The 26,678-nt window shown below is 49.2% G+C and overlaps 1 non-coding gene and 2 pseudogenes across 1 annotated transcript; all 3 read left to right on the forward strand.

Annotated features, from left to right (window-relative positions):
- The first annotated feature begins 1,128 nt into the window (after positions 1 to 1,128).
- Positions 1,129 to 1,367, forward strand: LOC139269955 (U2 spliceosomal RNA; annotated as a pseudogene).
- Positions 1,368 to 1,843: 476 nt separating this feature from the next.
- On the forward strand, positions 1,844 to 2,025 carry LOC139269861 (U2 spliceosomal RNA). Its single transcript, XR_011594351.1, has one exon. It is a non-coding gene; the product is annotated as a U2 spliceosomal RNA (small nuclear RNA).
- A 10,441-nt stretch (positions 2,026 to 12,466) lies between these two features.
- The window catches only part of LOC139268368 (netrin-G1-like), a 35,003-nt pseudogene continuing 20,791 nt past the window's right edge, over positions 12,467 to 26,678 (forward strand).

Consider the following 26,678-nt stretch of genomic DNA (forward strand, 5'->3'; position numbering starts at 1 on the left):
CCGCCTGCGCATGGCTGAAATTCCGCTTGGGGCAGGCCTTGTACAGATGTCCAGCCTGACCACAAAGGTTGCAGCATTTGCTCTCTTTACAGTCCTTTGTCTGGTGTCCTTCCTTCTTGCAGTTGCGGCAAATGATCGCTTTGCAGCTTGCCGCCACGTGGCCTGCTTTCCCGCAGGTTCGGCATACGTTGGGTTGTCCGGCGTACACCGTGTAGCCCCGCCTTCCTCCGATGGCGAAGCTGGCGGGGGACGGGTGCAGAATGGTTCCGCTGGCGTCCGCTTTCATGGTGACCTGATTCTGGCGCTTGCTGGTCCAAATCCCGTGGAAGTCTTTCAAGTCGCTGCTGTTTCCTGCCCCATCGACATACCTGGCGAGGAATGTCAGCACATCAATGACCGGGATGTGGGGGTTGTACCTGTGCACTGTGATAGTGCATCTTCTCTGTGATGGGAGGGTGAACAGTGGTTCCCAAGTCAACATTGACCGCAGTGGTTCACTCACCTCCTTCAATCCCTTCAGGAATTTCAGGCATTGGGTGACGTTTCTGAAGGTTACATCAAAGTAACCTCTCTGGGGGATGTCCTGCAAGGCGAAGACATCGGCAACTTTCATGCCACAGGTTTTGAGCAGGATTTTCTTCACGAAGAGGTCCCGGTTGATCGTCGTCTGTGCTTCCACTTTCTTTACAGTCACTCGGATGGTGTTTTGGACGCCCCGGTTTGCCGCTCGGTTGGCTGCCATCCGGGTTGCAGATTCCTCCTTTCAGCTTGTGTTTTGGCCGAAGCCATCAATCTTTTGTGGTGCCAGTCCGGCACCTTGGCTGAGCTCCTGGTCCGCCCATTGGTCGGTCGACATGCAGATTTCTTCTTTTCTCCAATTGGTGCTTGTCCCAAGCCAAAAGGCCAGACGCAGCCAAACTGGAAAGACGAGTCTCTGCAAGCAGTCAATTCACAGAGAGTGCCATTGAGCAGCAAGACTTCAAAGCACTCAGCACTCCCTTTCAGGGCAAATGTGCGGATGGTCCCACATTGGGAGGTGTGGGGAATGGTTCAGGTCCAAGGGCCCGGCACAGGGACATTATGGGATGGGTAATGGGTGGGTCCGGCACAGAGCCATTATGGGGTATGATTGCTTCTCGGCCTTTTGGCTAAGATCATGCGTAACTGACCTGACAGGGGAGTAGCCACCATGACCTCCGGGTGGTTCTCCCTGGATCAGGAAGGTATATGCTTGCTTTTTTGGAAACAGGAGGTGGGTGGGGTGGCTTGACTCATCCACCTCCACGGAGGTGTGTGGGGGACCTGACCCATCCACCTCCATGGCACGAACCTGGTATTGCAGTACTTCCAGGAACGGTGCAATGGCTCTAGGCCTTTTGGCTAAGAGCATTGGCGCAGAGTGATCCTTGGCGTGTGCAAGGTGACCTCTGGCGTTTGTGATTTGACAAAGAATTGGAACGATTGGCTACGAATTTTAAAAAAAAATAAAAAATTATGGGGTATGATCGCCCTTTTGGCTAAGATCATGCGTAACTGACCTGACAGGGGAGTAACCATGACCCCAACGTGGTTCTCCCTGGATCAGGAAGGTGGTTCTCCTATGCTTTTTGGAAATAGGAGGTGGGTGGGGTGGCTTGACCCATCCACCTCCATGGCACGAACCTGGTATTGCAGTACTTCCAGGAACGGTGCTTGGGCTCTAGGCCTTTTGGCTAAGAGCATTAGCGCAGGGTGATCCTTGATGTGTGCAAGGTGACCTCTGGCGTTTGTGATCTGACAAAGAATTGGAAAGATTGGCTACGAAAAATTTAATTAAAAAAAAATAAAAAAATTATGGGGTATGATTGCTTCTCGGCCTTTTGGCTAAGATCAAGTGTAGTATCTGTTCTTATCAGTTTAATATCCCCTATCTGGGGACCAAATATTAAATTGTTTTTTGGAACAGGGAGATGGAACAGGGGCTTGCTCCGTCCACTCCACGCACCGACCTGGTATTGCAGTGTTTCCAGGAACGGTGCAGCTTCCTCTCTTGGCCTTTTGGCTAAGTGTAGTAGCGCAAAGTGAGCTTTGGCGCTGGATTTGAGCTGACAAGAATGAACATGAAAAAAAAATTATATGGGATGGCCAATGGGCTGGAAAGAGAGACATTATGGGATGGGCAATGGGTGGGATAGGGACAGAGGGAATTCAATGTCAGTCAGTATGAGCTGATATATTTGGGTTAAATTAACAAGAGCAGTGATTATACTGTGAATGGAAGTGGGCTCGGGGCTGGGGGGAGCAGAGGGATTTTGACTACAGGGTCGCAGGTCATTAAAGGCAGTACCGCAGGGGGATAAGGCTGTGAAAAAAGTTAATGGCATTCTAGGTTTTATCTCGAGGTATAGAATATAAAAGCCCAGAGGTAACGATGAGTTTGTCTAAAACCTCAATAACTCTCAGTTCGAGCACTGTGTGCAGTATTGGGCTCCACACTATAGGGAGAGTAGTGAGACTTTAGAGAGGGAATAGCACAGATTCACTCGGATGCTGCCTGGTGTGAGGAAATAAAGTTTACATACATAACATTACTCCCCCAACCCCCCCACCGTTATTTACAAGTTGAGGCGATCAGGGGCTCTGCGTTCCCGGATTGATCAGCTGAGTTGAAGTCCTGGCATGGGTGAGTTGGTTGGATCATTGTTGCACTGCAGCACGGCTGGTCTGATTGGACTGTCGGACATGGTGGGTTCATCCTCGTGATTGGCAGTGAGGTCAATTGCTGGTTGGGTGTGTGTTGATGGATCAATGTCCTCTTCAAACTGTTCTTGGTTGTCAGTGAATCACAGTTTGGTCTGATCCAAATGCTTTCTGCACATTTGTCCATTCAGAAGTTTGACAACAAACACTCTATTACCCTCCTTGACTAAAACAGTGCTAGCAACCCATTTGGGACCATGACCATAATTAAGAACAAATACAGGGTCATTAACCTCAATGTCACGCGATACAGCCACGCAACCATGGTACATGTTATGCCGGTGGCGCCAGGTTTCTACATGATCATTGAGATCCGAGTGTACTAAGGAGAGCCTGGTTTTGAGTGCTCGCTTCATTAACAATTCTGCTGGGGAAACTCCGGTAAGCGAGTTGGGTCGCGTCTGGTAGCTGAGCAGAACCCGAGATAACTGGGTCTGCAGGGAACCATCCATCACACGTTTCAAGCTCTGCTTGATAGTTTGGACTGCCCGTTCCACTTGACCGTTGGATGCGGGCTTAAACGGGGCAGACCTGACATGTTTGATGCCATTGCGGGTCATGAACTTGTTGAATTCCGAAGTGGTGAAACATGGTCCATTGTCACTAACAAGAACATCGGGCAAACCATGGATGGCGAACATGGTCTGGAGGCTTTTAATGGTAGCAGTGGACGTACATGATGGCATTATTACACATTCAATCCATTTAGAGTAAGCGTCCACTGCTACTAGGAACATCTTTCCTAGAAAGGGGCGAGTGAAATCTATGTGGACCTGGACCACGGTTTGGAGGGCCATGACCACAGACTCAGTGGGGCCTCCCTTGGTGCATTGCTCAAACTGTGAGCAAGGTGTACGCATGACTCCAATTCCGAGTCAATGCCGGGCCACCAAACTTGCAACCTGGCAATAGCCTTCAGCATGACTATGCCTGGGTGTGTACTGTGTAGGTCGCGTATAAACGTTTCCCTGCCTTTTTTTTGCAAAACCACGCAATTCCCCCATAGGAGACAATCCGATTAGATAGACATTTCACCCTTGCTTTGGTAAAAGAGCTTAATTTCATCTTGCATTTCCCCGGGAACAGTCGACCAGCTCCCATTAAGGACGCAGTTTTTTTTACTAGTGATAGCACAGGGTCCTGGCTAGTCCAGGTCCTGATCTGGCGAACCGTGATTGTTGACCCCTCGCTCCCAAAAGCATCCATTACAAGAAGCAAGTCTGCGGATTGCGCCATTTCCACACCGGTGGTGGGCAATGGTAGCCGACTGAGGGCATCAGCACAGTTCTCAGTGCCTGGTCTGTGGTGGATTACATAGTCATAGGCAGATAATGTTAGCGCCCATCTTTGGATGCGGGACGAAGCGTTGGTGTTAATACCTTTGCTTTCTGAAAATAGCGAAATGAGCAGTTTGTGGTCATTTTCGAGCTCGAACCGGATTCCAAATATGTATTGGTGCATTTTCTTAACCATGTTAAGCCATACGCATGTTAATATTTCTTTCTCAACAATACTGCAGGCTCTTTCAGCCTTAAACCTCTGGACGCATATGCAACCGGTTGAACTTTGCCTGACACATTGGCCTGCTGTAACACACAACCGACCCCGTACGATGATGCATCACAAGCTAGTACTAAACATTTACATGGGTCATACAATACAAGTAACTTGTTAGAACATAGCAGGTTTCTGGCCTTCTCAAAGGCTGTCTCTTGAGATTTACCCCAAACCAGTCGTACCCTTATGTAGCAATAAATGCTCAACCCGGGTCGAAAGTTACCAAAATAGTTGGAGTCCCAGGAACGAACGCAGATCCATCACACTCCGTGGTCTGGGTGCATTCTTGGTGGCCTCCGTCTTAGAGTTCGTGGGTCTGATGCCATCTGCCACAATCTTTCTTCCCCAAAATTCGACCTCTGGTGCCAGGAAAACACATTTGGAGCGTTTCAGCCTGCATCCCACTCTATCCAGTCGCTTTAGAACCTCTTCCAGGTTGTCCAGGTATTCGGTGGTGTTGCGACCGGTGATCAGGATGTCATCTTGAAACACAACGGTGCGCGGAACCGAATTCAGCAGACTCCCCATGTTCCTCTGGAAGATAGCAGCAACCAAGCAAATCCCAAAAGGGCATCTGTGGTATATGAACAGACCTTTGTGCAAGTTGATGCACGTCAATCTTTTCGAAGATTCAGCCAGCTCCTGTGTCATGTAAGCAGAGGTTAGATCCAGCTTGGTGAACAACTTCCGCCCCCCCACTAACGTTGCGAAAAGGTCCTCCACTTTGGGTAGCGGGTACTGGTCTTGTAATGAGACTCGGTTGATCGTTATTTTGTAGTCCCCGCAGATTCTGACCGTGCCATCGCATTTCAGCACCGGAACAATTGGACTGGCCCACACGTTGAACTCGACTGGCGATATAATTCCCCCTCGTTGAAGTCTGTCCAGTTCGATCTCGACTTTCTCCCGCATCATATATGGAAGTGCTTGGGCCTTGTGATGAACGGGCCGTGCATCTGGGACCAGATGGATCTGCACTTTGGCACCTGTGAAGTTGCCGATGCCTGGCTCAAATAGCGATGGAAATTTGTTTAGCACTTGAGCGCACGAGGCGTCATCCACCGAAGACAGCAGTTTGATGTCTTCCCAGTTCCATCGGATCTTTCCTAGCCAGCTTTCTGCCGAACAGCGTTGGGCCATCACCTGGTACAATCCACAGTGATAAATCATGTACAGCTCCATCGCACGATACCTTCATTGCCGCACTGCCAATGACTGGTATGAGCTCTTTGGTGTAAGTGTGCAGCTTTGTATGAATCAGGCTTAGTTTTGGCCTTTGTGCCTTGTTGCCCCACAGTTTCTCAAAAGCCTTCTGGCTCATAATTCCATGGTAACTGGAATGCCATTTAATTTGACTTTCAACATTATCGGAGGGCTTTTGTTGATGAAGGTGTGTACCCCACACACTTCCTCTTCAGCCTTGGGTTGAGTTGCCTCTAGGCGCTGTAGGGCGTGTCGGCCCTGCCATGTACAGTTCTGCCTGCTGAAGGCGTTATTTTATGCACAGTACTTGCCGGTGAGTTTCAGTCTTGAAAAGATATCTGCATCCTGTTATTGTTCGTGGACATAAAAGCCTGGGCTATCGTGATGGCCTTGCTCAGATCTCGGGATTCGGCAGACAGCAGTTTGCGAAGAATGACCTCGTGGCCGCTTCCAAGCATGAAAATGTCCCGCAACATTTCCCCCCAAAATCCGGCAAATTCGCATGGTCCCACAAGGCGTCTTAGGTTGGCGACATAGCTCGCCACATCCTGGCCCTCGGAGCGATGGTGTGTATAAATGCGGTACCTGGCTGTTAAGATGCTCTCCTTCGGCTTGAGGTGTTCCTGAACCAGCGTACACAACTCTGCATATGTTTTATTCGTTGGTTTCGTCGGTGCGAGCAGCTTTTTGATGAGGCCAGATGTCATGGACCACAAACGGTGAGGAGAATCGCACTGCGCTTGACCGCGTTACTGTCCGTATCCAGCTCGTTGGCCACAAAGTACTGGTCAAGATGCTCAATGAAGGCTTCCCAATCATCACCCTCAAAAAATCTCTCAAGAATATCAGCAGCAGCCATAACCGCGTGAAAGTTCGTGATCTGTTACTCGTCGCCAATTGTTATATTCAGAATAACTCCACAAGACTGTGTGCTGTAAGCGCAAACTGATGTGATCTTAGTCTCTTTAATCAAACTCCAGAGTGCATCATCATCATCATCATCATCATCATAGGCAGTCCCTCGAACCGAGGATGACTTGCTTCCACGTCAAAAACTTCACAGGTGTTTCAATGATGGACCTAAAATTCCAGATCCAAACTAAATCTTGAAGGGTGGAAGATGCCTGTGCTTGGATTTTTTTAATGTGTGGTGACCGTTGCACACCAGCCACCACATGGGCTTGACAGAGCTAGGTTTTGGTCCAGTAGCAAGGATTAACCAAGACGACTGGAGACCTGCTCTGCTGCACGGACCTAGTGCGCACACATATCAGTGTGGGTTGGCCCGTGCTGCCCCTGGGCCCTCGCCTCTTCTGGGCCCCGAACTCGCGCCTCTCCTGGGCCCCGATCACGTCCCTCTAGAGTCTCTCGCCGCTCCTTCGCCCCGATCTCGCCGCTCCTGATGTACCCCCCCACGCTCCAATCAATGATCTGGACCTTGGTGATGTCCCTTTTCAGTGCCATTGCTCTCCTGCTCCAGCACGTGTTGCTCCCTGAAGTGGTGTGCCGCCACGCTGCTCCTTCCATTCCCCGGTCTGCTCCGATGGTGCTCACAGGCCGCGGGCCACACAGAGTGCTGGGCTAGGCTGCCACGCTGCTCCTTCCACTCCCCAGTCTGCTCCGATGGTGCTCGCAGGCTGGGGCTACACAGAGTGCAGAATCAACATGGCAGACAACCTTTTATACTTGCTTGCATGAGGTGTGCAGGTGGCCCTTGGATCTCCAACAGGTGCTCCCCTGGTGGCAAGTCTTACACTATTATAAAGTTTACATACATAACAGATAAGGTGAATCCCCCGACTTTATGTGAAGTTAAGCAGTGACTGCAGGACAAGGAGACACAGGGACAGACTGGGAAAAGGCAGGTTCAGGACTGGTGTCAGGAGACACTTCACACCGACAGTGACCAATATGTGAAATGGGCCTGGGGCAGGGAGTGGGATTGAAACCTCTGGGGCCATTCACAAGGGTCAGTGGGAGGCTGTGATGGGCGGGGCTGGGGAATTGGAAGGATTTCTGAGAAAGTAGGCCTGATGGGCTGAACGGCCTCCCTCTGTGTCTCTCATAAAGCTGCCGGACTTGCCTTCATTTCTTGAGTTAAATGCTGCAGGCACGAATGGCCCAAGAACCCCACACCCCAAGGTTTATGTGTTTAATCCTTCCACAGAATCTCACAGCACAGGAGGAGGCCATTTGGCCCATCATGCTTGTGCCGGCTCTTTGAAAGAGCGATCCGATCAGTCCCCCTCCCTGCCCTTTCCCCAGAGCCCTGTACAGATCGGACATTAGTCAGCTCTCCCGGGAAGATTGTAAACAGAAACAGGACAGATCCCTGAAGCAGTGCAGGAATCTGATCTCCACCCTGGACTTTCACCCCCCCTCCCCCGTATTATTAAACCTGTAATTATCGCATTTCATGTGGGGTTTATATATCAATAACAGCAGAACACTTTTCACAGCCCAAACCGTGCTGAATATCCGAGTCACTGTGATTGGGGCAGACGAGTGTTAAAGGAATGGGCCAGTGTGATTGGGCTGGCTTTAGGGCTGCGCGGAATACTGAGCTGGGACGTTCCCAGTCTGAGCCCCTGGATTGAGATTTAATTTTCTGTCTGTGAATCTCGGGAGCTCTATTTCTCTCCCCCTTTTCTCTTTATCTCTGCTGGTCAAATTTTCTCTTTCTGTTTCTCATTCCCTTTCCTCACTTCTATCTCATTCTCCTTTGCTCTCTTCCCTACCTCTCAATCTCTCTCCCTATCTCCCCACCTCTCTGTCTCTCGCTCACTCTCTCCCCCTCCCTTCTTCTCTCCCCCTCCTTTCCTCTCTCCTCCTCCCTTCCTCTCTCCCTCCCCTCTCCCCCTCCCTCCCTCTCTCCCCCTCCCTTCTTCTGTCCCCCTCCCTTCCTCTCTCCCCCTCCCTCCCTTCCTCCCTCCCCCTCCCTCCCCCTCCCTTTCCCCTCCCCTCCTCCCTCCCCTCCCTTTTCCTCCATCTCTCTCCTCTCTCCCTTCCCTCTCCCACTCCCCCTCTCTCTCCCCTTCTCTCTCTCTCTCTCCCTCCCTCTCTCTCTCTCCCTCCCCTGAGTGCGGATTCTGGGCTAAACTCCTCGGGTCCATTGAAGAGGCTCCTGGACTAGTTGCTGAGCAATGCGGAGCTGGCTCCGAGATCTCACCCCGTCTTGAGCTCGCTGATCTCCCCCAGAGTGAGTCAGACTCTGTCCCGGGATCTCCCGGGATCGCCTTGCTGATTCCAACAGTGATTGGCGGCTTGGCCCGGGGATCAGACAGGTTCCTGTGTGTATTGTGTGGGAGGGCTGGAGAATTGGAGAGGAAGATTCTGTGTGCATTCGAGAGCAGCAATGTCCAATTGGATAAGGGGCTTCTGTGCATTGTATCTGAGGGTTACAGCATTGTATCGGGGGCTGTGAATTGTTTAGGGGGCTGTGAATTATATAGAAGGGCTGTATGCATTCTATAGGATGCATAATCGAATTGTACAACAACTTGCATTTATATAGCGCCTTTAACGTAGTAAAACATCTGATGGTGCCTCACAGGAGCATAAATTAGACACATTTTGACACCGAGCCACGTAAGGAGAGATTAGGACAGATGGTCAAAAGCTCTGTCAAAAAGGGAGGTTTTAAGGTGCGGCTTAAAAGAGGAGAGAGAACTGGAGAGGTTTAGGGAGGGAATAGCAGAGTTTAGGGCCCAGACAGCTGAAGGCATGGCCACCAATGGTGGAGTGAAGGAACTGGGGGCATGGACAAGAGGCCAGAATTGGAGGAGTGCAGAGATCTCGGTGGGTGTCGGGCTGGAGGGGGATCCAGTGATAGGGAGGGGCAAGGCCATGGAGGGATTTGAAAACAGGGAGCCAATGTCAGTCAGCGAGCACAAGGGTGATGGGTGTACAGGACTTGGTGCGAGTTTTGGATGAGCTCATGTTTATGTCGGGTGGAGATGTGAGGCCAGCCAGGAGACCATTGGAATAGTCGTGTCTGGAGGTAACAATGGCATGGATGAGAGTTTCAGCAGCAGATGAGCTGAGACAGGCGCGGAACAGGCGATGTTACGGAGGTGGAAGTATGCAGTCTTGTTATTGGCGAGTATATGGGGTCGGAAGCTCGTCTCGGGGTAAAATACAACACCAAGGTTGTGAACAGCCTGGTTCAGCATCAGACAGTTGGCAGGGAGAGGGATGGAGTCGGTGAATAGGGAATGGAGTTTGTGGCGGGGACCGAAGATAATGGATTTGGTCTTCTCAATATTTAATTGGAGGAAATTTCTCCTCATCCAGTTCTGGATGTTTGTATAAGAGGATTACATGCATTGTATCGGGAGCTGTGTACATTGTATAGCAGTATGTGTACATTGTATAGGGTGCTGTGTACATTGTATAGGAGGCTGTGAGCAGCGCAGGGTGAGTTACACTGCTTCTTGCAATATACCAATCACCAACACTCCCAGAGTCACATTCCCATTCACCCTGGGACGGAGCGGCTGGAACACTGAACAGCGCCCCCTGCCTCTCAGGCCCAGTGTCACACCCTGGACCACTTCCAATGTTGGGGACAATTGGCTCTCACTGAGCCTCTCCCCACTCACCCATTTCCACATTGTCAGACTTTAGAAATGATCGGAGATGCAGAAGGAGCTTTCTTTATTTCATGGTTCATGAAGAAATAATCCTGCACACACAAACACTGGGATTGGATGAGCCTTAAATGAGTTTTTGATGAAGAGCCTGACCCTGAACTTGTTCTGTTTTCCCACCGTGTGTTTAATGCTCCTGTCTGGCGTCAGATTCACTTTCCCCCCATTTCATTTAATGTTAAATCAGAGAGTGTCCAGAGCGAGGGCATCACACCAGTCCACATCCCAGAACCACACACTGGACAAGATTCAAACTCTCCTCAGCTCTGAGTTCTCTATAAATTCAAACGCAACTCGCCTGTTTCCAAGGTGTCATTATTTACATTGATCTGCAGCTTGTGAAGATAATGTGATCACTGAAAATAATCTCCCCTCAACTAGGCAGAAAATATCACCATCTCATCAAACTCTAGTGATGTCTGAGGGTGAGAACATCCAGCCCTACAACGCTCTGAGATCTCTGCACGCCTCCAATTCTGGCCTCTTGTTCATCCCCCACTCCCTTTGCTCCGCCATTGGCGGCCGTCCCTTCAGCTGCCTGAGCCCTAAACTCTGAAATTCCCTCCCCAAACCTCTATGTCTCTCTAAATCTCTCTCCTGCTTTGAGACACTCCTTAAAACCTATCTCTATGACCAAGCTTTTGACCACCGGTCCAAATATCACCATATGTGGCTTGGTGTCAAATGTTATTAGATTTCACTGCTGTGAAGAACCTTGCAAAGTTTTACTGTGTAAAGGCACTATATAAATGCAAGTTGTTGTTGGTGTGTGGCTGGAGATGGTCAGTGTGTGTTGGAGGTGTGACTGGAGATGGTGAGTGTGTGTTGGAGTGACTGGAGATGTTGGGGCTGTGTTGGGGGTGTGACTGGAGATGGTGAGTGTGTGTTGGGGGTGTAACTGGAGATGGTGAGCGTGTGTTGGGGGTGTGACTGGAGATGGTGAGTGTGTGTTGGGGGTGTAACTGGAGATGGTGAGCGTGTGTTGGGGGTGTGACTGGAGATGGTGAGTGTGTGTTGGGGGTGTGACTGGAGATGGTGAATGTGTGTTGGGGGTGTGACTGGAGATGGTGAGCGAGTGTTAGGGGTGTTACTGGAGATGGTGAGTGTATGTTGTGGGTTTGAGCAGGAGGACTGACGTCAGGCCCAGAAGGTGACTGTGGATTGTGATGCTCGAGCTGATGGGGAACAGCATTACGGAGGAGGAAGAGAGACATTCAGAGACTGCTCCTGCTCGCAGTGTAGCAGTTTATAAAACCCCATAGTATTTGTTATAGAAACTGGGTTATAAATATCCCCATTACTAGTCTGTATATCAGTCACAGCACAGAATAACACCTTGTGTCATCAAACTGGCCGTGGGAGAGTCACCAAACCCAGAGTGTGTCAGTGTTTAAAGGGGAATTTTTCAAATCAAGAATTAGAATAATTTTGCTTTTCCAGTGTGAGCTGTGGCTGAGATTGAGGGGAGATGATGGAGGAAGGAAAATAGATTTTGCTTTTGCAGTTCCTCCCACTCCCCTGCAGGAGCTGACTCAATCCCAGTCCAGAGACTCGAGCCCAGAATCCAGTACTGAGGGAGTGCTGCACTGTCGGAGGGTAAGTACAGAGAGACTGCTGCAATGTTGGAGGGGCAGTACTGAGGGAGCTCTGCACTGTCAGAGGGGCAGTACAGAGCGAATGCTGCACTGTCACATGGGCAGTACTGAGGGAACTCTACACTGTCTGAGGTGTCATCTTTTGCATGAAGCATTAAACCTAGGCTCCGTCTGCCCTCTCGGGTGGACGTAAAAGATCCCATGGCCCTATTTTGAAGAAGAGCAGAGGATTTCTCCCTGGTGTTGGCCAAAATTTATTCTTCAACTAAAGTCATTTGGACATTTGTCTCTTTTGGGATCTTAACGAGAGTCAATTAGCTGCTTCCTATTGACTGCTGTGATTCTCAACTGGTGATTATTCCTGCAGCCAATGGGAGACGTAGTCTGAGATTGGGGATCAAAGGTCAAAGTTCAGGAGCAGCACCTGTTCCGAAATGCATTGATTTTATTTCTCCCCTAACAGGGAACTGATGCCAGAAGGAAGAGATGATCGATGGGAAACAGACTCTGGTCAGGAGACAGTCATCTCATTGGGTCCCAGTACTGACTGACCAGCCAATCAGAACATCTGTCTGATACAGTAACAGCTGGGGAAAACAGCTGGAGTCCCAACACCTGGAACATCTGCACCAACACTGGGAAAACAGCTGGAATCCCAACACCTGTAACATCGGCAAGCACTGTCTGAGCGGGGTCCAGTCGGAGTGGAGATCCCCTGAATCACCCCCAGACGGACCGATATCCCTCTCGCTGAGCGGGGTCCAGTCGGAGCGATGCGTCTGTCCGGTTTGTTGCCCCTTCAGGCCCTTTGGGCGGCTCTGTTTCTCGCCACACAGCACTTCCCGTCCTGGGGTCACTACGACCTGTGTAAGGCTGAGCTTCACTGGGACCAGGGGATGAGTTGGGATTACATGGCCTGCCAGCCCGAGGCCACCCTGCTCACCAGGTTCCTGAAGGTCAGTTTCGATCCCGCCGACAGTACATGTGGAGAGACCCCCGAGATGTACTACTCGCTGGTGAGTAGAAGCCTTTCTGAGACAGCCTCTGTTGTGTGTGGTGTTGTGAATGGACGCTCACTGAATGGCCTTTATCAAAGTCAATTCCATCCAAACTCCTACATTTGCTTCATTAACAGAGGCATCGAGTACAAAAGCAAGGGAGTTATGGTGAACCTTTATAAATCACTGGTTAGGCCCCAGCTGGAGTATTGTGTCCAATTCTGGGCAGCGTACTTCAGGAAGGATGTCAAGGCCTTGGAGAGGGTGCAGAGGGGTGTTACCAGAATGGTACCCGGGATATGGGACTTCAGTTACGTGGAGAAGCTGGGATTTTTCTACTTCGAGCAGAGAACTCTTTTTGGGAGGAAACTAAAACATTAAATCATTAAATCGTGTCCCCCCGATCTGGGGGACACACCAAACATTTTCAAGGCCCTTTTTTAAAATTAAAAAAAAAATTTTTTTATTAGTTCTTTGAGCAGAGAATGCGATGAGGAGATTTAACAGGTGTTTAAAATCATGAAGTGATTTGATCGAGTAAATAAGGAGAAACTGTTTCCAGTGGCAGGAGGGTCAGTAACCAGAGGACACAGATTGAAGGTAATTGGCAAAAAAGCTACGGGGGGAGATGAGGAGAATTTTTTCAAGCAGCGAGTTTTTGTGATCTGGAATGTGCTGAAAGGGAATTGTAAGCAGATTCAATAATAACAGTCAAAAAGGAATTGGATAAATACTGGAAAAGGAGATGTTTGGAGAGCTGTGGGGTAAGAGCAGAGAGTGGGACTAATTGGATAGCTCTGAGCTCGTGGCAGAGAGAGAATACAGAGATTGGGAGGGGTGTAGGGTGGGAGGGGGTTACGGGGATAGAGTGGGGTGTAGGGTCTGAGGGGTTACAGGGATAGGGAGGGATGTAGGGTGGGAGGGGTGTAGGGTGGGAGGGGGTTACAGGGATAGGGAGGGGTGTAGGGTGGGAGGGGGTTACAGAGATAGGGAGGGGTGTAGGGTGGGAGGGGGTTACAGGGATAGGGAGGGGTGTAGGGTGGGAGGAGGTTACAGGGATAGGGAGGGGTGTAGGATGGGAGGAGGTTACAGGGATATGGAGGTGTGTAGGGTGGGAGGAGGTTACAGGGATAGGGAGGGGTGTAGGGTGGGAGGGGGTTACAGAGATAGGGAGGGCTGTAGGGTGGGAGAGGGTTACAGAGATAGGGAGGGGTGAGGCTATGCCATAATTTCAAAACGAGGATGAGTATTTTAGAATTGAAGCGTTGCTGGACTGGGAGCCAATGTCGGTCAGCGAGCACAGGGGTGATGGGTGAACGGACTTGGTGTGTGTCAGGATATGGGCAGCAGAGTTTTGGATGAACTTACAGAGGGAGCAAGCTGGGACGCCGGCTGGGAAAGTGTTGGAATAGTCGAGTCGAGAGGTAACAAAGGCAAGGATGAGGGTTTAAGCAGCAGTTGAGCCAGGGGCAGGGGCGGGCGATGTGACTGAGGTGTAAGTAGGTGGTCTTGGTGAAGGAGGAGATATGGGGATGGAATAACAGTCTGATAAGTTGCATTTAGTGGAACTGTGAGGAGATGTAACACTGCTGGACTGAACAGGAAAGGTCAGGACACTTAAACCCCAAAATTCACTGGTTCCCAGTGTCACACCGGAAGGGGGGCAGTGTTTGTAAAATTAGACACGGTAATAGATGTGAGGAGGGTGGTCGAATGTTTATAAACACCCCCTGGAGCCCCTGACCCTGTGTCTGAGCCCTGTCCCATATCCCCAGTGGGGAATATGTCCCATTGTGTCTGAGTCCTGTCCCATATCCCCAGTGGGAAATATGTCCCATTGTGTCTGAGCCCTGTCCCATATCCCCAGTGGGGAATATGTCATTGAGATGTAAATTCAGGCCTGTTTCTAAATATTAATGATCCTCTCGGTGAGTTAATCGTCGCCTCGGGATAACGGGTTCTGACATCACTGTTCGAGGGAAAACTCCTTGTTCTATAATCAGCTGTTTGTTTCAGCAATAATTGAAATGTATAATTTATTGCAGAACATGCAGTTTATCGGAGGGAATTATTCTCCAGCTCAATTAGTGATCTGTTATAAAAGCAATCCAAGTCTTTGAGGTAAACCTTCCAGCTGTTGCATATTGCACTGGGAGCTGTGTATGAAACACTGCCCGGACCCAGTGAGACCAGACTCGGTGTTACTGTGTCAATCTCACACCTCAGGACATCCCAAAGCTTCACAGCCAATGAAGGACTGTGTGAAGTGGCAATCTTTTTCTTTCACCGATTTAAAAACGCGCTGAATTTATGGGCCTTTATCCCGTAGTTTGCATAGTTTAATATGGAGCAGTTTTTGACACGTGTACTCACTCATTCTTTCCCAATCTGTTCCGTCTCCGGAACTTCTGTTCCCTGATTCTGTATTCACTGTGAGTGGGTGAGTGAGATGGAAAGACTCCAGGGTGAGAATGGATTCAGACTGTGGCTGTAACCTTGGTGCAAAGACACTCACTCCTGCTCAGAAGCTGTTGGGATCGAATGTACCGGGGTACGGTGGGACAGGGGTCTGTAACTGGACCAGTAATCCAGAGAACAGGACTTCCAATCCCACCATGGGCTTTGAGACTGGGCAGAGGGAGATACTGCGGGTCCTGCTGGGAGACTCAGTCCCATTCACATTCTTCATTTCCCTCTTACAACCTTCTCTGATCACACAGCACTTTTCAACACAAATCCTGACTGTTCTGTCGACAGTACTGGCAGGAGCTGGGAAGTCAGGTTATCTACCTGTAACCCTGTCCCTATCTCTCCTCCCTTTCAAAACACATACAGCACATTCACACTCACACTCAGATACACACACTCACTCACTCACTCTCAGAAACTCACACACTCACTCGCTCTCAAACACTCACTCGCACTCAGACTCGCACTCATTTGCACGCACACGCTCGCACTCAGAAATAAACATTCACTCACTCACTCACTTACTGACACACTCACACTCAGAAACACACGCACTCTCTCGCACACACACACACGCTCTCACAAAAATACTTGGATATGCACTTGAAGTGCCCTAACCTACAATAATACGGAGCAAGAGCTGGAAAGTGGGATTAGGCTGGATAGCTCTTTGTCGGCCGTCATGAACACAATGGGCCGAAAGGCTTCCTGTGATGTAAAATTCAATAAATCATTTCTATGATTTTACACGCTTACACTCACACACATACTCGCACTCACTCATGATCGTACACTCACTCACACACACACAGTAAGGAGATCAGACAAGCAGAATGATTGACACTGTTTAACAAAGGAGATTGGAGATTAGAGGCAGTGATTTTGTCTCCCAGTGCTTCAGAAAATAAACAGAAATTCAATCAGATTAATTCATAAATTGAATGTTTGAATCAACATGAAAAAGGATGAATTTAATCGCCTAAATTTCAATGGGTTTTGTATAAAATGTAAATTAGATGAGCTTCCTCTTTGTAAAATGTGCTGGGCTTCCACTTTAAAGGAGTGATGGTTTGTGGACCGTTTAAAGGGGCGATGGTTTGTGGATGGTTGAAAGGAGCGATGGTTTGCGGATGGTTATAGGGGCAATGGTTTAAAGGGGCAATGGTTTGTGGACGGTTTAAAAGGGCGATGGTTTGTCAATGGTTTAAAGGAGTGGACCTCGAAATAGTGGATGCATTGGTGATCATTTTCCAATAGTCTATTGACTGGATCAGTACCTATGGACTGGAGGGTAGCTAATGTAACAACACTTTTTAAAAAAGGAGGGAGAGAGAAAACGGGTAATTATAGATCGGTTAGCCTGACATCAGTAGTGGGGAAAATGTTGGAATCAATTATTAAGGATGAAATAGCAGCGCATTTGGAAAGCAGTGACAGGATCGGTCCAAGTCAGCATGGATTTATGAAAGGGAAATCAAGCTTGACAAATCTTCTGGAATTTTTTGAGGATGTAACGAGTAGAGTGGACAAGGAGAACCAGTGGTTGTGGTGTATTTGGACTTTCAAAAGGCTTTTGACAAGGTCCCACACAAGAGATTGGTGTGCAAAATCAAAGCACATGGTATTGGGAGTAATATACTGACTGGATAGAGAACTGGTTGGCAGACAGGAAGGAGAGAGTCAGGATAAATGGATCCTTTTCAAAATGGATCCTTTTCAAAATGGCAGGCAGTGACTAGTGGAGTGCCGCAGGGCTCAGTTCTGGGACCACAGCTCTTTACAATAAACATCAATGATTTAGATGAAGGAATTGAGTGTAATATCTCCAAGTTTGCAGATGATACTATACTGGGTGGCAGTGTGAGCTGTGAGGGGGACGCTAAGACGCTGCAGGGTGACTTCGACAGGTTAGATGAGTGGGCAAATGCATTGCAGATGCAGTGTAATGTGGATAAATGTGAGGTTATCCACTTTGGGGCAAAAATGCGAAGACGGAATACTATCGGAATGGCAACAGATTAGGAAAAGGGGAGGTGCAATGAGACCTGGGTGTCATGGTTCCTCAGTCATTGAAAGGTGGCATACAGGTACAGCAGGCGGTGAAGAAGGCAAATGGTATGTTGGCCTTCATAGCTACGGGATTTGAGTATAGGAGCTGGGAGGTCTTACTGCAGTTGTACAGGGCTTTGGTGAGGCCTCACCTGGAATATTGTGTTCAGTTTTGGTCTCCTAATCTGAGGAAGGACGTTCTTGCTATTGAGGGAGTGCAACGAAGGTTCACCAGACTGATTCCCGGGATGGCAGGACTGACATATGAGGAGAGACTGGATCAACTGGGCCTTTATACATTGGAGTTTAGAAGGATGAGAGGTGATCTCATAGAAACATATAAGATTCTGATGGGATGGGACAGGTTAGATGCGCGTACAATGTCCCGATGTTGGGGGAAGTCCAGAACCAGGGGACACAGTCTTAGGATAAGGGGTAGGCCATTTAGGACTGAGATGAGGAGAAATTTCTTCACTCAGAGTTGTTAACTTGTGGAATTCCCTGCCGCAGAGAGTTGTTGATGCCAGTTCATTGGATGCATTCAAGAGGGAGTTAGATGTGGCCCTTACAGCTAAGGGGATCAAGGGGTATGGAGAGAAAGCAGGGAAGGGGTACTGAGGGAATGATCAGCCATGATCTTATTGAATGGTGATGCAGGCTTGAAGGGCCAAATGGCCTACTTCTGCACCTATTTTTCTATGTTTCTATGCGCAATGGTTTAAAGGGGCGATGGTTTGTGGACGGTATAAAGGGGCGATGGTTTGTGGACGGTTTAAAGGGGCGCTGGTTTGTGGACGGTTTAAGGGAGCGATGGTTTGTGGACAGTTTAAGGGAGCAATGGTTTATGGACAGTTTAAAGGGCGATGGTTTAAAGGGGCGATGGTTTGTGATTGGTTTAAAGGAGCGATGGTTTGTGGTTGGGGTTTTAAGGAAAAATGCTGTTTTTTTTTATTCGTTCCCGGAATATAGACGTCGCTGGCAAGGCCGGCATTTATTGCCCATCCCTAATTGTCCTTGAGAAGATGGTGGTGAGCCGCCGTCTTGAACCGCTGCAGTCCGTGAGATGAAGGTGCTCCCAGAGTGCTGTTATGGAGGGGGTTCCAGGAATCTGACCCAGTGACGATGAAGGAACGACGATATATTTCCAAATCAGGATGGGGTGTAACTTGGAGGGGAACTTGCAGGTGATGGTATTCCCATGTGCCTGCTGCCGCTGCCCTTGTCCTTCTCGGTGGTAGAGGTCGTGTGTTTGGGAGGTGCTGTGGAAGAAGTCTTGGTGAGTTGCTGCAGTGAAACTTGTAGATGGTGCACACTGCAGCCACGGTGTGCCGGGGGTGGAGGGAGTGAGTGTTTAAGGTGGTGGATGGGTTGCTTTGTCAAGCTTATTGAGTGTTGTTGGAGCTGCACTTCTCCAAGCTGACTTGTGCCTTGCAGATTGTGGAAAGGCTTTGGGGAGTCAGGAGGTGAGACACTCGCCACAGAATACCCAGCCTATGACCTGCTCTTGTAGCTGTAGTATTTTCGTGGCTGGTCCATTTAAGTTTCTGGTCAATGGTTATGCCCAGGATGTTGATAGTGACAGATTCGCCGATGGTATTGCTGTTGAATGTCATGGAGAGGTGGTTCGAACTTCCACTTAGGTGTTGCCGGACCGGGAGCCAACGTTCATCAGTGAGCACAGAGGTGATGGGGGAATGGGACTTGGTGTGTGTTCGGATATGGGGAGCAGGTCAGTGAGCACAGGGGTGATGAGGGAATGGGACTTGGTGCGAGTTAGGATATGGGGAGCAGGTCAGTGAGCACAGGGGTGATGGGGGAACAGAACTTGGTGCGAGTTAGGATAAGGGGAAGGTGAGTTTTGAACAAACTAAAGTTTACGGAGGGTGGAAGGTGGGTGGCTGGCCAGGGGAACACTGGAATAGTCGAGTCTGGAAGTAACAAAGGCTTGGATGAGGGTTTCAGCAGCAGATGAGCCGAGGCAGAGCGGAGACGGGCGATGTTCTGGAGGTGGAAGTGGGTGGTCTTGGTGATGGAGCGGATATGATTGTTTTTTTAGTTCTTCCAGACCAAAGGCGTCAGTTAATCTGAATGATGACAGATTAGGAAAAGGGGAGGTGCAACGAGACCTGGGTGTCATGGTACATCAGTTATTGAAGGTCGGCATGCAGGTACAGCAGGCGGTTAAGAAAGCAAATGGCATGTTGGCCTTCATAGAGGGGCGATTTGAGTACAGGGGCAGGGAGGTGTTACTACAGTTGTACAGGACCTTGGTGAGGCCACACCTGGAGTATTGTGTACAGTTTTGGTCTCCTAACTTGAGGAAGGACATTCTTGCTATTGAGGGAGTGCAGTGAAGGTTCACCAAACTGATTCCCGGGATGGTGGGACTGACATATCAAGAAAGACTGGATCAATTGGGCTTGTATTCACTGGAGTTCAGAAGAATGAGAGGGGATCTCATAGAACGTTTAACATTATGATGGGTTTAGACAGGTCAGATGCAGGAAGAATGTTCCCAATGTTGGGGAAGTCCAGAACCAGGGGACACATTCTAAGGATAAGCGGAAAGCCATTTAGGACCGAGATGAGGAGAAACTTCTTCACCCAGAGAGTGGTGAACCTGTGAAATTCTCTACCACAGAAAGTTGTTGAGGCCAATTCATTAAATATATTCAAAAAGGAGTTAGATGTAGTCCTTACTACTCGGGGGATCAAGGGGTATGGCGAGAAACCAGGAATGGGGTACTGAAGTTGCATGTTCAGCCATGAACTCATTGAATGGTGGCGCAGGCTTGAAGGGCCGAATGGCCTACTCTTGCACCGATTTTCTATGTTTCTATTAATCCTCATCGATCTCGTTGTGGGAAATAGAATCTCCCGCTAGCTCTGTAATCCTCAATTTGTTCATCTCTGGCACCAGCTCAAAGGATTTGCCTCCTATTCCACTTCAGTGCCGATTTGTTCATTCATTTGAGTGTTTCTCGGCTGCAAAGCTAAACTCACAGTGACTCTGCACAAACCGAGGGAGAGGCACATCTGGAATACTGCGGGAAGAGTGGGCTCCCCATTGTAGGAGGGGCACAGTAACACAGTGTGACCGGGGGTGAAGGGAGAGAGAGATGGGACACAGGGCACAGTGACACAGTGTGACCGGGGGTGAAGGGAGAGAGAGATGGGACACAGGGCACAGTGACACAGACTGACAAGGATGAGAGAGAGAGAGAGAGAGAGAGAGAGAGAGAGATATGGGACACGGGGCACAGTGACACAGTGTGACCAGGGGAGAATGAATTTATAAAGTGACAGATTCACCTCACTATTTCGCTCCCTTTAACTTCAGTCACTCTCGATGAGTTTGAAGGATGATGTGGTTAACTAGAAATCCTCATCTCAGTGAATTCACTCCATGTGTTGTGAGGTTTGCTCAAACTGTCGAATTAAAGGAAGGATCACCACTACTTCTGTAGAAACACAGTCTGGGCCTTGCTCGGCTAAAAGGCTGACAGCCAATTATTTCTGAATCCAAGCAGCAATTATGGAAATCCCAGCGAGTCGTGACAGCAGGTGAATGTAAATGTGGAGTTTCTGCTTCTCAACTTTAAAATAAAGACTTGCATTTCTGTATCACCTTTCATGGCCTCACAATGTCCCATTGTGTGATTGATGGGACAGTGTCGAGGGAGCTTTATTCTGTATCTAACCCCGTGTTGTTCCTGCCCTTGGGAGTGTTTGATGGGACAGTGTAGAGGGAGCTTCACTCTGTATCTAACCTGTGCTGTACCTGTCCTGGGAGTGTTTGATGGGACAGTGGAAAGGGAGCTTTACTCTGTATCTAACCCGTGCGGTACCTGCCCTGGGAGTGTCTGATGGCACAGTGGTGATGTACTGTTGTTTGCTGAGAGCTGCCAGACTTGCATTAATGGTGACCTTGGATAAATCCATGAGCTGCCCCATCCTACACAGAGAGCGGGTGAAGGATGTGAGGTCACAGGTTCTCCACTGGAGGGACAGTGGGAGATGCAGCTGAGATTTTGCCGCAGTGTTGGATTGAGATGAACACCACGTTCATAGAATCATAGAATGGGTCGAGCACGAAGAAGGCCATTCGGCCCATCGAGCACCTCAGCCAGTCCCACTCCCCCGCCCTTTCCCCGTAGCCCTGCAAAAAAATTTCTTTCAGGTACTTATCCAACTCCGTTTGAAAGCTGTGATTGAGTCTGCCTCCACCACCCTTTCAGGCAGTGCATCCCAGATCCTAATCACTCACTGCATAAAAAAAGTTTCTCCTCATGTCGCATTTGGTTCTTTTGCCAGCACCTGAAATCTGTGTCCTCTGGTTCTCGACCTTCTGCCAATGGGAACAGTTTCTGTCGATCCACTCTGTCCAGACCCCTCATGATTTTGAACATCTCCATCAAATCTCCTCTCAATCGTCTCTGCTCGAAGTAGAACAATCTTAGCTTGTCCAACTTCCAGGAATCATTCTCGTAAATCTTCTTTGTAGCCTCTCTAAGGCCTTCAGAACCTTCCTAAAATGCGCTGCCCAGAACTGGACACAATACTCCAGTTGGAGCCGAAACAATGTTTTATGCAGGTTCATTATAATTTCCACGCTTTTGTACTCTACACCTCTATTTATGAAGCCTAGGTTCCTGTAAACCTTTTTAACTGCTTTCGCAACCTGCCTTGCCACCTTCCAGGATTTATGAACACATACCCCTATGTCTCTGTTCACGCACCCCTTTAGGATTGTACCCTTTAGTTTATATTTCCTATCTTCATTCTTTCTACCAAAATGTATCACTTCATTCTTTTCTGCATTAAATTTTATCTGGATCGTGTTCGCCCATTTTACCATTTTCTGTGTCCTCCTTGAAGTCGCTCATTCTCCTCCTCACTGTTCACTATACTTCCAAGTTTTACCCGTTCCTCCAACACCCGGGATTTCCAGCAGCAATTGCAGAATGTTCTCCGTCATGTTACAAACATTTTCATTCACAAATTGACCATTTCACAACGTGTTGCTGGTGCTGTTCAGAAAGCCATTCACAGTTTAAAATGTGAGGTGTTTCCCAGGTACCTGACTCCAGGATATACTTGGGTCGCCTCACAGAGGTTGTGAGTGTGAACTGATTCTAAACTGGTGCCTGGGGATTGTGCCTGATCCTCTCGGGATGGTTAACATCTGTATCCGTTCCCCCGCCAGCTGTTCACACAATCTCACAGCACAGCAGGAGGCCATTCAGCCCATTGTGCCTGTGTCGGTTCTGTGAAAGAGCGATCCAATTAGTCCCACTCCCTGCTCTTTCCCCACAGCCCTGCACATTTTATCCTTTTCAAATATTGTTCCCTGTTTTAAGGGAGTTCAGTTTATGAAGATTCAAATAGCTCTTCAAAGAGTCGGCACAGACACGATGGGCCGAATGGCCTCCTTCTGTGCTGTGAATTCTGTGATATTTCCTCTGTTTATTTTAAGCAGATTGGAACAGCAGACGGGATGTCCGTCTGAACGAGCCAAACATTCGCTCTGTTATATCGCAGTCCGTTCTATTGGGTCTGGGACTAAACCTTTAATACTCAGACAGGAAATCAAGGGCCCGGAAGAGGCGACAGTAAATGGATTAAACCTGAGGCCATAGACTTTATCCCCATGAATCTTGTCCCTGACCAATATCTCACTCACTGCCCACTGTCCCCAGTAAACCGGCTGCACATTAAACTTTCCCAGTTTCTCTATTCTTGTATCAGAGCTCCCTCACTGCGCTGCTCTCTCTGACAATGTTCTGCTCACTTTAGCAGCTCAGACAGGAGAATGTTTGAAGAATGATTTACTATTGTTGTGGCGATGACTGACTGACCCCTGACCCTGTCACCAGCGTATAGATTTTTCTATCGAGCAGTTTGAATGATGAGGAGTCTCGGTTCCATCTCCTGTTATTCTCTGTTTCCCGTTCTCTGTATTGCCCACGCGCAAATTTAATTATAAACACAGATAGAGGCAGACAAGCAAGGTCGAGAGTTCAAGTCCCACTCCAGAGATTAGAGTACATAATCGAGGCCGACACTCCCAGTGCAGAACTGAGGGGCTGCTGCACTGACGGAGGGATAGTACCGAGGGAGCGCCTCACTTTTGGATGGGCAATATTGAATGAGCGTCGCACTGCTGGGAGGGTCAGTGCTGAGGGAGTGCCGCACTGTTAGAGGGTCAGTTCTGAGGTTGTGAATGGCGCTTTAGAAGTCATTCTTCCCTCTCCCTTCCACATTGTGTGAGCTCGTTCACCAGAAACCCTGTGTATTTTGTGGGTGGAGTTCAGTTCTCACTGCCAGCTCCTATTTGATTCACCGCCCCCGCAGTAACCTGCTCACTGACGGAGCTGAAATGAGCCTGGGATTACAGTGTATGTTTAAATCTGGTTTGTCAGACAGTCGGCGGGTTTCCTGCTCACAGCCCTGAGTCCCCGTGAGGCTGGGGCACTGGGGACATTAGGGGAAAAGGCCCTTTATTGGCGACCTTCCATTAGCAGGAGGTCACCCATTGGGGACGGACGGTTTACAATTGGAAGCTCAGTGTTTAATGAACGATGGCTGTGGCTATAAGGACCGATCGACACAGGCCTGTCAGTAATGTGGGATTACACCACAGCCTGTTGAAGGTTTGGTGAAGATTTTCATTCTTTCCCCAGTCTGGTTTCCGTTCTCTGAAACCTCCCTCTGGGCTTCTCATTGCTGAAATGTTTAGACACAAACACCAGATGCAGAGATCTGGGTTTCACTAACTTGAGCAAACATTCATTTCTGCCGGCTCACATTCTTTTAATTAAATTCAAAAGCATCGAATCCCATCGAGCTCCCTGGGAAGGTGTTGACTTAAAACCACCGTTCCTTTATTAAATCTATTCTGGGGATCATTCTGGACATTAATACGTCCTTACTATACGGTAAAAATGCACACGAGGCCCATGCTTGAGAGAAGGTCAGTCTGTGACCTGTCCTTTATTTCATAGCACTCAAGTGCAGGAAGTGGGTGGAGCTTCCCCTTTTATATCTGAAGGTCGAGGTTAGGAGTGTCTCCCACAAGTTCACCACCTACTGGTCATTGTTCTCACAGTGAACAACTTAGGTTGGATTATACATGGGTTACAATGCTGGTTGAATACATGACATCACCTCCTCCCCCCCCCCCCCCCCCCCCCCCCAAAGTCTTATTGGGATCACAGGTTGAGTCTCTCTGGTGGTTTACGCTCCCTTGTAGACCGCCTGAATTGGGGCTCCGGTTGTTGGGCGCTGGCCTGAGTGTCTGCTGTTTGCGGTGTCTCAGGCCTGTCTGGACTGCCCAGTGACTGGGCTCTCCTCCCTTTGGTTCCGGTGTTCGGTCACCTGTGGTGGAGTGAACTCTACATCGTGTTCTTCCTCTGCTTCTTCTATGGGGTTGCTGAACCTCCTTTTTGTTTGATCCACATGTTTGTGGCAGGTTTGTCCATTGGTAAGTTTAACTACCAGAATCCTATTTCCCTCTTTGGCAACCACAGTGCCTGCGAGCCATTTGGGCCTTGCAGCGTAGTTGAGGACAAAAACAGGGTCATTTACATCAATACATCGCACCCTCGCATTCCTGTCATGGTAGTGATATTGTGACTGGCGCCTGCTCCCGACAATTTCTTTCATGGTGAGGTGTATAAGGGATAACCGGGTTTTGAGCATCCTTCTCATTAGCAGCTCTGCGGGTGGAACCCCTGTGAGCGAGTGTGGTTGGGATCTGTAGGCCAACAGGAGGCGTGATAAGCGGCATTGTAGGGAACCGCCTTGGATTCTGAGCATCCCCTGTTTGATTATCTGCACTGCTCGTTCTGCCTGGCCATTTGAGGCCGGCTTGAACGGTGCCGTTCTAACATGGTTAATTCCATTGCCTGCCATGAAGTCCTGGAATTCAGTGCTTCTGAAGCACGGGCCATTGTCGCTGACCAAGATATCCGGTTGACCGTGGGTGGCGAACATTGCCCGTAGACTTTCTACCATGGCAGAGGATGTGCTTTAAAATGTCACACTCGATCCATTTGGAGTAGGCGTCTACTACAACCAAAAACATTTTCCCCATGAAAGGACCTGCATAGTCCACATGGATGCGTGACCAAGGCTTGGTGGGCCATGGCCAGGAGCTAAGTGGGGCTTCCCTGGGTGCAATGCCCAGCTGGGCACACGTGTTGCACCTGCGAACTCAAAGTTCCAGATCTGCATCGATCCCTGGCCACCAAACGTGTGACCTGGCAATTGCCTTCATCGTGAAAATGCCCGGGTGCCCATTGTGGAGTTCTCTGATGAACACACCTCTGCCCATCTGGGGCATGACTACGCAGTTTCCCCACAGTAGGCAATTGGCCTGAATCGAGAGTTCATCCTTGCGCCTGTGAAATGGTTTAAATTTCTCAGGGCATGCCCTGTACGTGGCTGCCCAGTCCCCATTCAGGACGCATTTCTTGACTAGAGACAATAGCGGGTCTCTATTTGTCCAGACTTTAATCTGACGGGCTGTCATGGGTGAGCCTTCGCTTCCGAAAGCTTCAACAGCCATGACCATCTCAGCAGCATGCTCGGTAGCCCCCTCAGTGGTGGCTAGTGGGAGCCTGCTGATTGCATCGGCACAGTTTTCGGTGCCCTGTCTGTGCCGAATTGTGTAGTCATAGGTGGCAAACGTGAGTGCCCACCTCTGTATGCGGGCTGATGCGTTTGCATTTATGGCCTTGTTGTCGGCCAAAAGGGACGTTAGGGGTTTGTGATCTGTCTCCAGTTCACATTTCCTGCCAAACAGGTACTGGTGCATTTTCTTTACCGCATATACACATGCGAGCACCTCCTTTTCTACTATCCCATAGCCCCTTTCTGCCTGGGACAGACTTCTGGAGGCATAAGCTACCGGCTGTAACTGACCCTTGGCATTGACATGCTGCAACACACACCCGACACCATAGGACGACGCATCGCACGTTAACACGAGTTCCTTACATGGGTCATATAGCGTTAACAGATTGTTGGAACAGAACAATTTGCGTGCTCTATTAAAAGCCCTTTCCTGGCTGTCCCCCCAGACCCATTTGCGACCTTTGCATAGGAGCACGTGTACCGGCTCTAGCAGCATGCTCAATTTGGGAAGAAAGTTACCAAAATAGTTCAGGAGCCCCAGGAATGAATGCAGCTCCGTCGTGTTACGGAGTCTGGGTGCTCTCTGGATCACTTCCGTCTTGGACGCAGTAGGGCTGATCCCGTCTGCTGCTACCCTCATCCCCAGGAATTCTACCTCTGGAGCTAGGAAGACGCACTTCGCCTTTTTCAGTCGCAGCCCTACCCGGTCCAGTGTGCGTAGCACCTCCTCCAGATTGTGGAGGTGTTCTTCAGTATTGTAACCCGTAATGAGGATGTCGTCC

The sequence above is a fragment of the Pristiophorus japonicus genome, chromosome 8 (genome assembly GCF_044704955.1).
Source record: "Pristiophorus japonicus isolate sPriJap1 chromosome 8, sPriJap1.hap1, whole genome shotgun sequence".
NCBI classification, from domain to species: Eukaryota; Metazoa; Chordata; class Chondrichthyes; family Pristiophoridae; genus Pristiophorus; species Pristiophorus japonicus.